General features: G+C 31.9%; 1 long non-coding RNA gene across 1 annotated transcript; it reads left to right on the forward strand.

The window, feature by feature from the left end:
- Nucleotides 1–10,562: 10,562 nt before the first annotated feature.
- LOC134690742 (uncharacterized) lies at nt 10,563–12,284 on the forward strand. Its single transcript, XR_010102005.1, has 3 exons — nt 10,563–10,654; nt 11,621–11,728; nt 12,252–12,284. It is a non-coding gene; the product is annotated as an uncharacterized LOC134690742 (long non-coding RNA).
- The last annotated feature ends 1,099 nt before the right edge of the window (nt 12,285–13,383 follow it).

Raw genomic sequence — 13,383 nt, forward strand, 5'->3', positions numbered from 1 at the left:
GCGATTGTAAACTTGTTTGCTGTTTATTCGTTTATTTTGCGATCGTTGTTTGTCTTTTGTCGTTTTCCATTTATTGCCGTAGCATTGTCCGTTCATTTTTTACAGTCATGTACGTTTGACTTTAAATAATCCTTTTGATATCCTTACTTTTTTTTATAATTATCTGTTTTATAACATTTTTGTTCATAACTGGTTTCAAAAACCAGAAGCTTTCGTTTAAAATAGAGTTTTAATATTATTGCAGAAGAATGAGAAGATGATAATGGATTCATTCAAATTTATATTTGAAAAAGTTTTGATAAATTCTGCGCAATACACCTTTTCGCTATTACCCTACTTGGCCGGCCGACCCGGCCGTTTGACCTTTTGACGCACACAACAATCACTTTTCCATTGTGGCGTCAGATGTTTTGTTGTATGACGTCAAAATTTTACGGGAACATGTATGATATCCAGTAATGGCGGACAAATAGCGATAAGGTGTATAGAAAAATGTACAAGGGTGTACCTGAAATAAATTTAAAGATTATGACTAAGTTACCCATATTGTACAGCAAAATAAAACAGTTTTAATTCGAATTACACCCGAGGGATATTTCCGACGATTAAAAAAATATTTAGTAAAATCTGTCAAGTTTCATTAAAAAACGGAAAACAATTCTTCACCGTAAACGATTTACTCTCTTTAATTTTGTGTCGGCAAAATAACCCTGACCTCAGGTCGACAAACTTTATTTTTACACAAGTACCTACAGATGTTAGACCACATGTTTAATAACCTGAGCTGGAAATTACAATCGGTGAGTAGAAATAATCAATATTTTAAAGCATGTCTATCGAATAATCATGGATTCATAATTTTGAAGGGAAAATGTGCACATTTGTCGGCTTACAGACCTTACAATTTGTTCTCATTGGTGGATCTAGGGGGAGGGTTCCGAGGGTTGGAACATCCCCTTTTTGTCCTGGGTTGGAACCCCCCCCCCCTTTTAAAATGGCTGGATCCGCCACTGATCCTCCGGAATCTATATTGAGGTACTCTGATAGATTTACAAATAAAAGTTCACATATGGTCAGTTTTGGTCAACGCGGTCAAATGATTTTGTTGTACAAGTCAGCTTGAGGTATGAATACTACTGAAATTTTGTTACGTATCAATATTTTGAATTAAAGGAGGACATGCTGGTATCCTAAATTTATGCGAACAAAACTTTGTTGTTATTATATTGCAATATTGCTATCAATTATAATTGTACATTGAATCCCAACATTAAAAATATGGCTGATTAACTATGCGGGTATATAACTTTACAATTTAAAGTTCACATACGGTCAGTTTTGGTCAATAGGGTCAAATAATTTTGTTGTACAAGTAAGCTTGAGGTATGAAAACTACTGAAAATTTGTTACGTATCAGTATTTTGAGTAAAAAGAGGACAAGCTGGCACCCTAAATTTATGCGAACAAAAATTTGTTCTTATTATATTGGAATATTGCTGTTCATTGTATAATACATTGAATCCTGACAAAAAAAAAATATGGCTGATTTACTATGCGGGTATATAGATTTACAAATTAAAGTGCACATATGGTCAGTTTTGGGCAATGTGGTCAAAATTTGTTGTTCAAGTCAGCATGAGGTATTAAAACTACTGAAATTTTGTTACGTATCATTATTTTGAGTAAAAAGAGGACATGCTGGCACCCTAAATTTATGCGAACAAAAATTTGTTCTTATTATACTGTTATATTGCTGTCCATTGTATTATACATTGAATCCTGACATAAAAAAAATATGGCTGATTTACTATGCGGGTATATAGATTTACAAATTAATGTGCACATATGGTCAGTTTTGGTCAATGCGGTCAAATAATTTTGATGTACAAATCAGCGTGAGGTATTAAAACTACTGAAATTTTGTTACGTATCAATGTTTTGAATAAAAGGATGACATGCTGGCACCCGACATTTATGCGAACAAAAAAGTGTAGTCATGTGTTTAAATGAATTAAACTATTGCAGATTGTCACTGCATAGTTCAAGAATGTATTACTAACAAGGACGTATACAACTAACATCAAATATACTTCTTTCCAAAGAATAAAATGCAAATATGGTTGAATTTGATAGGTATTGGAATATATATATTTAGTGCCCGTTATCATTGTAACCGAGATCGTTTTTATAATTGATTGATAGTCAGGTCACAGATAAATTTGTGTTACAAGCAAGTTTTATGCGTACGTTATTTTCAACTAATTGGTTTTGTATTTAATACTGTTTATAAAACGGAAGAATGAATTTTACTTTATTTTCGATGTTTACACTACGAAACAAAGATATTAAAAATATTTTTAAAAAATCGTTTAGAGCGGTCCTGGTTACAAGTTATCTTAGTGTTGAGCAGACCAGTCAAAAGTTAACTTGGGAACAGGTCTGGTTTGATCGGATTTGTCAAAGCAAAAGTTAACTTATGTTAACTTTGTGGCAGGACTGGTTTCGAAGTTAACTTATGTTAACTTTGTGGCAGGACTGGTTTCGAAGTTAACTTATGTTAACTTTATGACAGGACTGGTTCCGAAGTTAACTTTATGACAGGACTGGTCCCGAAGTTAACTTATATCAATAGCGGACTTGTTTTCAAATTTACTTTTTGGCAGACATAAAAACAGTCCTAGGACCAAGTCCGCTAACTAGATTTTGGTCCTAGGACTGGTCAGAGCAGTCCTAATTTCGATCACAGGTTAACTTTGACCAGTCAAAATGACTGGTTATCAAGTTAACTTGCTGTACAGGTTATGTCTGCATCCATCTGTATATAGATATGAATCGACGTTCTATATTACCACACTAGTGCATAGTTGCATATTCCAGGGAAAATATAGGCTTTGGGCCTGTTAAAATTGTGCATCATAATAAATCATTGAAAGTCATAAAGGACACCGTTCCCCTCTCCGTATTTTAATGTGTATGTCGTTTGATCCCTTAATTATTTTGCATACATCACACTGAGTGGATTACAAAAAAGGTTACTCTATATCATCCCCTTTTTTGTGAGAAAATTTGGTCGATTATATAGGGAATCACTCAAGCATGACTGGATCTGTGCCCCTTAGGGGAGTCAGCGGCCCATCTTTATGAAAAGTTCTGGAGCTGCCACTGACCTATACATCATGTAGTGTACATATTGTATTTGATAATAAAATTGAGAATGGAAATGGGGAATGTGTCAAAGAGACAACAACCCGACCAAATAAAAAACAACAGCAGAAGGTCACCAACAGGTCTTCAATGTAGCGAGAAATTCCCGCACCTGATGTATTGCTAACTCAGGTCCTAAATTTGCATGAAAAACTTGTCACTGGACATTTTATAACAAACAACCAACCGATCTTTACATGTACGTATCCATATAGATGTGTTTCTTATCATGCTTATACCGGATTACTAGTATTTCCCTGGTTTTGCTTTATCACTGATAGTTTTTGTTCTATTAAGAATTGTGACGTCACAATTTCCATAAAAAAAAAACATGCATAGTACAAAAACTTATGATTTGATCATAAAATGTTATGAAAATTATTAACTTTAAGATTAAATAGTGACTTATTTATCTATATTAATCACTATAATTTGTAAATACTTTGAACCTAAACTATATATTTTTATGGGAAATTTTTATATAAAGTGTGCCCTATTAGCATGGTTAGCATGCATGTATGGCTGCTCAAATGAATTTTGAAAAACAATATTGTTTTTCAAAATTCATTTGTGCCATACATGTTATCTAACTTACAAGTAGTAACATTCAATGGTCTTTTTATTTATTCCGCAATGATTAAGGATCTTCTAATCATGAGTCATATTTTTTGACACGCATTCAATTGTGTTTTGGTTACTTTAGTGTTGCCTAATTGTTAGGGTTGATGCATCATTGATATATCTCACATCTCCTTTGATCATGTGCATTCACATACGACTGTAGATTTTTTGCATTTTCTACATAATCATGATAATTATTTTATGTTAACATTCAATATGTCTGGAAACATAACAAAACAATCTATCTGTTTGCATATTTGTTTATGTTAACATGGTATAAACTTTTTTATAGTATTTTATGTAGCTCAAAATATTTTTTATAGATATTGTATTATCCAGTAAGTTGTCATAACATTTACTGTGTTAACTGCATTGTACATGTTGTATCTACTAATTTATTCTTAATTTTTTTTTTTATTCAAATTCAAAATAAATAATTAAAATCTTTCTATTTACTGAATATTACCATGCAAATGTGACATTAAAATATGTTATAATCAGGATGTTAACACTAGATAGGTAATAATCAGAAATTCTTATATGCTTGATGTATTTAATATACAAATTAAGACACAATAGTTTATTGCCCTGGGGGATGACATTCAATCTGTTATTGGCATAATGATATGATTTTATAATAATTATTATGATTAAAATTGTCCTCTTCAAAATTTTGACAACTTTTATAAAACAAATTATAATTTAAGAAAAATATGAAACAGCAGGATATACTATTATTTAGGATATAAAAATGCAAATTTTAAAAGTTGAATATTGATCTATTCAAATAAAATTGGGTAAATAACTATATAAAATTAAAAAAAAAGTGTTGTCTAAGCTGCAAAGCATTATTTAATGCAAGCTGTAATAACAAATGAATAAGTAAAAAGTATTCAGGGTAACACAAAAGCTGTAAAAAGCTGAAAAAGCTATTAAACGACAAGGATTTAAAAAACATTAACTGGGATGGTTAAGACTTGGAACAATATATATTAACATCACAAAGGTTTATTCATTATATGCGCTGGACAAAGGTAAAGTCATTATCATATACATGTATAAAGAAACAGTGCATTTATTTATTTATTTTATTTTAAGCTCACCTGGCGTCCGTCGTCCGTCGTCTGTCGTCGTCTGTCGTCGTCTGTCGTCGTTAACTTTTACAAAAATATTCTCCTCTGAAATTACTTGGCCAAATTGAACCAAGCTTTGCCACAATCATCATTGGGGTATCTAGTTTAAAAAAGTGTGGCGTGACCCGGTCAACCAACCAAGATGGCCGCCACGGCTAAAAATAGAACATAGGGGTAAATATAAACGTTAGTACGACATCTAATCAACTGAAACCACAGAAGAGAATCCGATGTCAGTTTTTAGAATTTAATAAGACTGGAGTCTAAAGAATACATCAAGTTCTAAACCGTCATGTGAAAAAAATAAAAGAAGATTTGATTTCCCTTTCTGAAACCATGCGAGTTTTCTTGTTTTTAATATTTGAACGTTCACTGGCGCTAGTTATTTTGTCGGGTCTTGTACAGTACGTTCATCTACTAGTTTTTACATATGTATGGTAAATTGTTTGCGAAAATTTCGGTGAAAATATGAATTTTTCCCGCGAGGGATAATATTTTGTTTACCTCAATCATGAATGCTGACGTGCTATTTACATGTATGATGTGTATCAATTACAATTAAACATCAAATAGACCATTTCGTACAAATTACAATACAAAGTCGAGTTAATATTGAACTATTCAAAAATAAAATACGGTAAAATAAAATAAATTAAATTCAGATAGATTTAAGATTTGTTTTCCATAGCTGCAAAATATGTGTTAAATGTCTGATTATTTTTTTTTACATGTATAGAAATCAAAATGGTTAATACGGCAATATTTATAATTTTACAAGAAAAAAATGTAGCCCCAAATAAGAGCTCAGATTAAGTGTGTGAAATAAGCCTTCAAGAAAATATAAAGCAGTTTTTATATGGGGGTAAGTTTGACAAATGTGTGTATAAGGAGTTCCCCTCTAGGTTTAGCGTAAATCATGTATATTGAGCGTTATTATGAAGTAATGTGATTCGTAAAACTACGGGTATTGAAAACAACCGTGTATGCATGAATGATTTCACACCTAATTTAATAAAAAATAATTAAATTGTAATTTAGAAAATATTAAAAATTGTCAACCTTTAATTCAGTTATAAAGATACATTTTGTTACAAATATATTGGGTAACGTATTTCGATTTTTCTGTAAGTAGTTATCTTTTATCTAGTGAAATTCAGGTATCTAGTGCTGGTTCCGATTTTTTTTTCGAAGAGATAAGGGCAAGGAAGTGTTAAAAAAATATATAAATTCAGCACATTCACTAAATAAACGAGGAATACAAAAATGTGTTCAGCGGCAAATATTTCAAAATACCTTTTTTTAATCAATATGTATCTAAAATTAATGTATTAAATGGGAGTGATATTTGTCTCTCTTTGTCACAACCTTATATTTCACACAGAATGATTGTTTTACAAATAATTGAACCTATATCCCTGACTGTTAGACATTTTGTATCCGTGACTTTTAAGAGTACATGAAGATCAATGTTTGGACGTTGCTACGCTTATAAATTAGCTATGTCTATACAATGGTTGTAGCTATCATATTTTAACTGTTACAACTTTTTCTGCGTTTAAACAGTTTCTTTATGACTGTTTCAACGTTTTCCGTGTTGCGACAGTAATTAAATGACTGTTACAACTTTCAAATGGTTGCATCAGTTTTATTACGAGCTGTGACAACCCTTTGGGCGTTTAATCAGGTTTTTTTATGACTGTTGCAACGTTTTTCGAGTTGGGACAATTGTAAATCAACTGCAACAACTTTGAAATAGTTGTATCAGTCCTTTAATGACTGTTTCAGTTATTCTTGCGTTGTTACAGTCCAATTTATGTTGTAGACAAACACTTTTAAAGTTGGGACAGTTACACAAAAACAGCTGCAGTGAAATTTAACAACTGTTACAACTTTAACAAACATTATCAGTCTTAGAACGACTGTTACTGGTATGGACAGACGTTTTTTCGTCCTTTGATGTATGCGGTATGGGCTTTGCTAATTGTTAAAGGCCGTACGGTGACCTATAGTTGTTAATATTTGTGTCATTTTAGTCTTTTGTGGATTATTGTCTCATTGGTCAAAATCGCGCTCTCTAAATATATTAAAGCATAGAGAAAATTTACAAAACTTGAAATGATAATGCCACATTGGAAGAGAAATATCCGCGGTGAAATTGGAATCCATATAGCAAAGGTTAGACAACAGAGGTGATTTCAGTTCCAATTAGGAACTTTCCATTTCTATGTAGCAACATTCCAGCAGCGCCTGCACACGGAGTATATATCTTCAAATTGATACGACATTTCTCGGCTTTTACTTCCTATCATGATTTTCTTGATAGAGGATTGCTGCTCACGAGGAAACTATTAAACAAAGAGTTCCAAATGGTGAAGTTAAATTCATCCATTCGTTAGTGTTACGGACGTCATCACCAGTTGGTTGACCGAATTATACTTTTTATCGGATTTGTTTTAACATAAGTAACACGACAGGTGACACATGTAGAGCAGGATCTGCTTACCCTTCTGGAGCAGCATGGATCACCCCAGTCTTTGGTGGGGTTCATGTTGCTTAGTCATTAGTTGTCTATGTTTTTGTATTCTGAACTTTTAGTTGTCTGTTTGTCTTTTAGTTTTAAGTCATAGCGTTGACAGTTTATTTTCAATCAATGAGTTCGACTTTCCTTCATGTATCTTTCGTCCCTCTTTTATGGTAAAAACAACACAGATACGTTTATGTACATACAAACTTATGGTTTCATAATTTTACAAGATGTATAAGATTTACAGAGTTTAATTATACAATGCCCAATAGAAATAGAAAAAAATCTATTGGAGTTAACGTCTGTATATAGCTTTTGAATGCAGATGCAGACTGAAAGCATGACTTGTATAAATTAAAAAAAACCCAATCCAAATGGTGCTACATCAAATCGCGATATTGTTTTGCACAAAAGAAATATAACTATACATGATAAGCATTGATAGAAAACAGAGACCACAAGAATAGATAGCAGTAAAAAATAAGACTTGGACAACATAATAAAACAGTAGTAAAACGTTCTAGAAAGAATATTTCTCAATGTAATTGACAGTCATCACTTAGGAAAAAATGGGGTAATTGTCAATTCGAAGATACACAATTTTACCTGTATAAAAATGAAACGCTTAATATTATTGGTATTCACTCTAGCATCATGTGAGTTAAAAGTTGACCACTAGACATGAACACTTATATTATCGTGATTTTTTAAAATTGTTACAGCTGGCAAAATTGTCACTTATTTTCTCCCGACTATGTCGTGATCACAAAAGGAATGCAGGAAATTATCATTTGCACGAGCAGTTTGTTCATGTCAATGAATTAAATATTGCAGTCAAGGTACCAATGATAATTATCTCAGTACATTTTAGAAGATTGGTTCTTACATTGTACTCAAATAAATTTATTTTATTTTCTTAGTTACACCATGCCACAGTTCACCTTGTTCGAATGGGGGAGAGTGTACACCATCCGGAAGTAGTTTTGAATGTTCCTGTCCAACTGGATACTTTGGAAGCCAATGTCAAGGTGGATTACTTTTTAATATTTAATCATTGCAATCAGATTGACAAATATAGATTTTAATTTGCCACTCGGACTTAATAGTGCAATATAATGATGAAAATTTGGATATGGATGATTGCAATATCTGTCAAACTTCAGAGTACATATTTTATGAATCAAAAACACAAACGAAACAATATACCTTGTTGTATATACCATTGATAGACTGATATATCCTAAGATTTTGATCTAATGATTTGATCCAAATAAATTATTTATTTTATATAGGAACATCATTTCACATTCACTTTGTTTGAATGGAGGACTATGCAGGTAGTAGTTTTGTCAAAGTGTGTTTGATTAAAATATAGATGATCAAAACAAACTGTCTACGAATATTGTATATCTCCCAATAAAAGGCATGGTTTGAGAAACAGCCGTATTTACAAAGTGCAACCTTTAGTATTTGATAATTATTATCATTGCAATTAGATTGACAAATAAAGATTTGATTTGTCTGATAGAAAGAAAAAATCATTATGATGACAAAAAGTTTTGTCAAAATCGGAATTTCATATTTTACTTCAAGAAAACACTAATGAAATTATAGACCATGTTGTAGGTACTTTTATGCACGGCGTTTACTAACCACGGTAACTGCAAACATTTCTCAAACAAGTAGTTCTATCTAGACTGTGTTTAGTTTTTACTTCAGTTTCATTATGTATATCTCTTTCATATTCATTTGTTAAAATTTACTGTTTGCAATAGTGTGAATTGTTTTATATAATATGAATGTTCTTATCCTGGGCATACAAACAATGCCGTATTTGGCAAAACCTTTTCAACTTTTGATCTTCAGTGCTGTAAAATGTTGTATTTTTTTCGTCACTGGTGAGTCTCGTGTGGACTAGACGCGTTTTTGGCGTATTGAATTTTAAACCTGATGCTTTTTGTTATCTATTAATCATGCTTTTCTTTGTCTAATATGTTCTGCTTTTTATTTGTATTGTAGTCCTGTAATTTTTTGTTTTCATTTCAATGTTATATTTAACTGTGCCATTAAAGTGCGAGGTTTGGCATGCCTTAAAACCAGGTTCAACCCACCACTTTTATTCCCCTTTAAAAGTGTCCTGTACCAAGTCAGGAAGATGGCCATTGTTATAATATTGTTCGTTTCTGTTTTCTCTTATTTTTGAGATAAGACGTGGCACGGTACTTGTCTATCCCATATTCATGTATTTGGTTTTGATGTTATATTTGTTATTCTCGTGGTGTATTGTCTGTTGCTTGGTCCGTTTCTGTGTGCTGTTGCGTTTCGGTGATGTGTCGTTGTTCTCCTCTTATATTTAATGCGTTTCCCTCAGTTTTGGTTTGTTGCCCCGATTTTGTTTTTTGTCCATGGATTTATGAGTTTTGAACAGCGGTATACTACTGTTGTCTTTATTTAGCAGACACGGAACTAACACATATAATCCTGATATATCCTACGATTTTGATATAATGTTTGCACTACAGTAATATTATTTTATTTTTTCTAGGGACACAATGCCACAGTTCGCCTTGCTTAAACAGGGGAACATGCAAGACAACTGGTAGTAGTAATGTTTGTTCCTGCACAACTGGATACAGTGGAAAACAATGTCAAAGTGTGTTGGATTAGAATATAGGTTTACTTCTTTTGTTTTTTAAATTAAAGACAGCACAATGAATAATGTTTTCATTGGAAAGAAATATAAGACTGCTATCTAATACTATATTTGTTTTATTTGTGTCTGCAAATAAAAATTATCGTAAAAAGCTACTGCCGGTACGTAAATATTGAAATATTAATACAAGTTACAAATAAAAGACTTTAAAAATATTTCAATCAAACGCAAAAAGAAAGTGAAGAGATAAGGATATTAAACATTCCTAGTTACATTCATGCGTCATTTTTTGTAACTGCAAACTTGGAAATGGCGGTACGGATTTTATCACGATTAAACAATTTTATGTCAATATATTGTAGGATATATATACAATGATTGTACTTTAATAATGTTATTCTATTTTCATAGTCATACCATGCAACAGTTCACCTTGTGCTAATGGAAGTACATGTACACCGACCGGAAGTACTTTTGTTTGTTCCTGTCAACCTGGATACTTTGGAAACAAATGTCAAGGTGGTTACTTTAAAGGTGTCATTTCTTTAAATATGGACAATTCCATTTTTTCATAGGAGCTCTTTTTACGGCTTAAGCTGTACCACTTTTACTATGAAGATTCCCAAATTATATCCTAGAATGGAACGCTTATTTGCACTACTATTTTCTCAAAGGTCAAGATATTTTCAACACTTCTATGTTCCGAATTTCTAAGAGTTTAAACTTATAATAAAATTCTGTAAAACCCATACCTTAACTTTAATTCACCTTAGAATTCAAGGCAGCCGCTTACAATGTTAATGTATATTGGTAACATTCCCCATTAGAAGATACATAGAGATCATATCTGGAAACAAGTACGTTATCATAACAAACTATCTATAAATATTATATATCTCCCCAAAGGAGGCGTGCTGTGTGAAGCAGCTGTATTGACAAAGTGTAACCTTAAATAGTTGATCATTTTTATCATTGCAATTATATTGTCTATTACAGATTTTATTTTGTCTCATAGTGGCCATTGCCAACATCAGAAGTGCATATTTTACTTCAAGAAAACACTAATGATATCATAGAACATGTTGAAGATACTTTTGCACAAAACAAAAAATTAAACCTTTTTTTTCATTACAAATTTTATTTATTACACTTTTAGTTATTACACTGATTCGGTTTGGCCCAAGATGACTTTTAAAATGTTTATATCATTGAAAAAGCTCCAAATTATCTCCCCTTTTTGCAAAAATGTAATTTGTTTGGCATTAAATATGACATATCTTTTTTAACTGATCGGTGACCTATATTTTGTTTTCAAATAATAACCGCGGTAACTGCAAACACTTCTAAAACAAGAAGTTCTATATTGACTGTGTTAAGCAGGCAGACAACCAACACATATCATCCTGTGTTAAGCAACTATTCTTTTATATCCTATTTTTTTTATTAAATGTTTGCAATCCAATAATATCATCTTATTTTTTCTAGGGACACCATGCCACAGTTCGCCTTGTTCAAATAGGGGAGCATGCAATCCTTCTGGTAGCAGTTTTGTTTGTTCCTGTCCAACTGGATACAGTGGAAAACAATGTCAAAGTGTGTTTAATTAAAACATAAGTTACTTTTGGTTTTCTTAAATTAAAGATAGCACAAGAATACACTTTTTCTTAACTTTGCCCAATGAATTTTGTTTTCATTGAAAATAAGTATATAAGACCGCTATTCCCCCAAAAAATTTAATTCGTGTTTACTTCTATCAACCATCAGAAGAAGTCATTGCTGGTACGTAAATATTGAAATACAAGGTACATTTTTACAAGACTTTTAAAATACTTCAGTCAAACATAAGAAGAACGTGAAAAGAGACAAGGATACTAAAAATTCCTACTTACATTCACGCGTCATTTTTAGTTACTGCAAACTTGGAAATGTAGGTATTGATTATCTCCCGACTATGTCGTACTCATAAAAATAAATACAGGAGATTTTCACCTACACGAATAGCTGATACAAATCAAGCAATTGAATAATGAAGTCAATGTATCATAAATCTTATCTCAATACATTGTTGGATATAGATTCAATGATTGTACTTACATAATTTTATTTATTTTCTAAGTCACACCATGCCACTGTTCACCTTGTTCGAATGACATGAAATGTACACCGACCGGAAGAAGTCTTGTACAATCAAAAATAGTAAAAAAGACCTAGTTGTGTGTACATCGGCATATGACTAGAAATGTTCATGACAAAACTGCAAAATTATTGTTATACTGTGTAAAAAAATTCAAGATGTAAAGGTAACACCAATTATAATCGCGATATATTTCAAGGTTTAGGGATAATGATTTCACCTAGATTCTGTTATTCAACTTTTGTAGTCACACCATGCCATGGACAATGCTTGAATGGGGGAAGGTGCACAACAACTAACAATGGTTTTGTGTGTTCCTGTCAAACTGGATTCTCTGGATACCGATGTCAAAGTATGTTTCAATATATTAATCGACAGTGGGGTTTATTTAAATCACAATGGAATAAAATTGTCATAGCATTTAAAAAGACATAAGTGTGTAGTTTTACTGTGAGGGCGTTTAAAAACTGGCTTTGAGGGTAACACATTTTTTTAATTATAAGCCGCTAGCCTATTGTTTTGTCCCGCAAGAGTACAGAATCCTTAAATACACAAACAAAGTTAGATGCTAGTAATGTTTATTTCTTAAAACAAACGAATAAAAGGTTTTGTAATGCTCTTGTGGCAAAATATAAAACAAATCGATGGCCATAACTAATAGAAAACTCGCTAAACCTCACGACATTCCACAAATGGCACAAAGAAATTTTATAGCATAGAGTATTACGAAATTCTTGAATATTAAGCACAAAGTAGCTTTGTGATATCGGTCTGGCATTTTTCTAAATACGGTTATATTAATGAAAATGTAACCGTTCTTGATTAGCGTTAGTATATATATCATATCATTTAATATTTTGTAAAGTGTGCTCTCATAGTTAAAAAGTGAATTTTCCTACTCTAATTTGGTCGACAATCTCGTTTTTTTTCTTTCTTAATTCTCAATAAATCATTTTTTACAGTTCGACCGTCATGTCCCTCTGGTTGGAAGATGAACGAAAAAACATGTTATTATTTTAGCAGTGAAAGCACAGATTGGTATAGTGCCAAGGTTGTCAAGATTTGTCTTCTTTAAGTATTTACAATTAAATGTTTCAAAACAATGATTCAAGCT

The sequence above is a fragment of the Mytilus trossulus genome, chromosome 11 (genome assembly GCF_036588685.1).
Source record: "Mytilus trossulus isolate FHL-02 chromosome 11, PNRI_Mtr1.1.1.hap1, whole genome shotgun sequence".
Classification (NCBI taxonomy): domain Eukaryota; kingdom Metazoa; phylum Mollusca; class Bivalvia; order Mytilida; family Mytilidae; genus Mytilus; species Mytilus trossulus.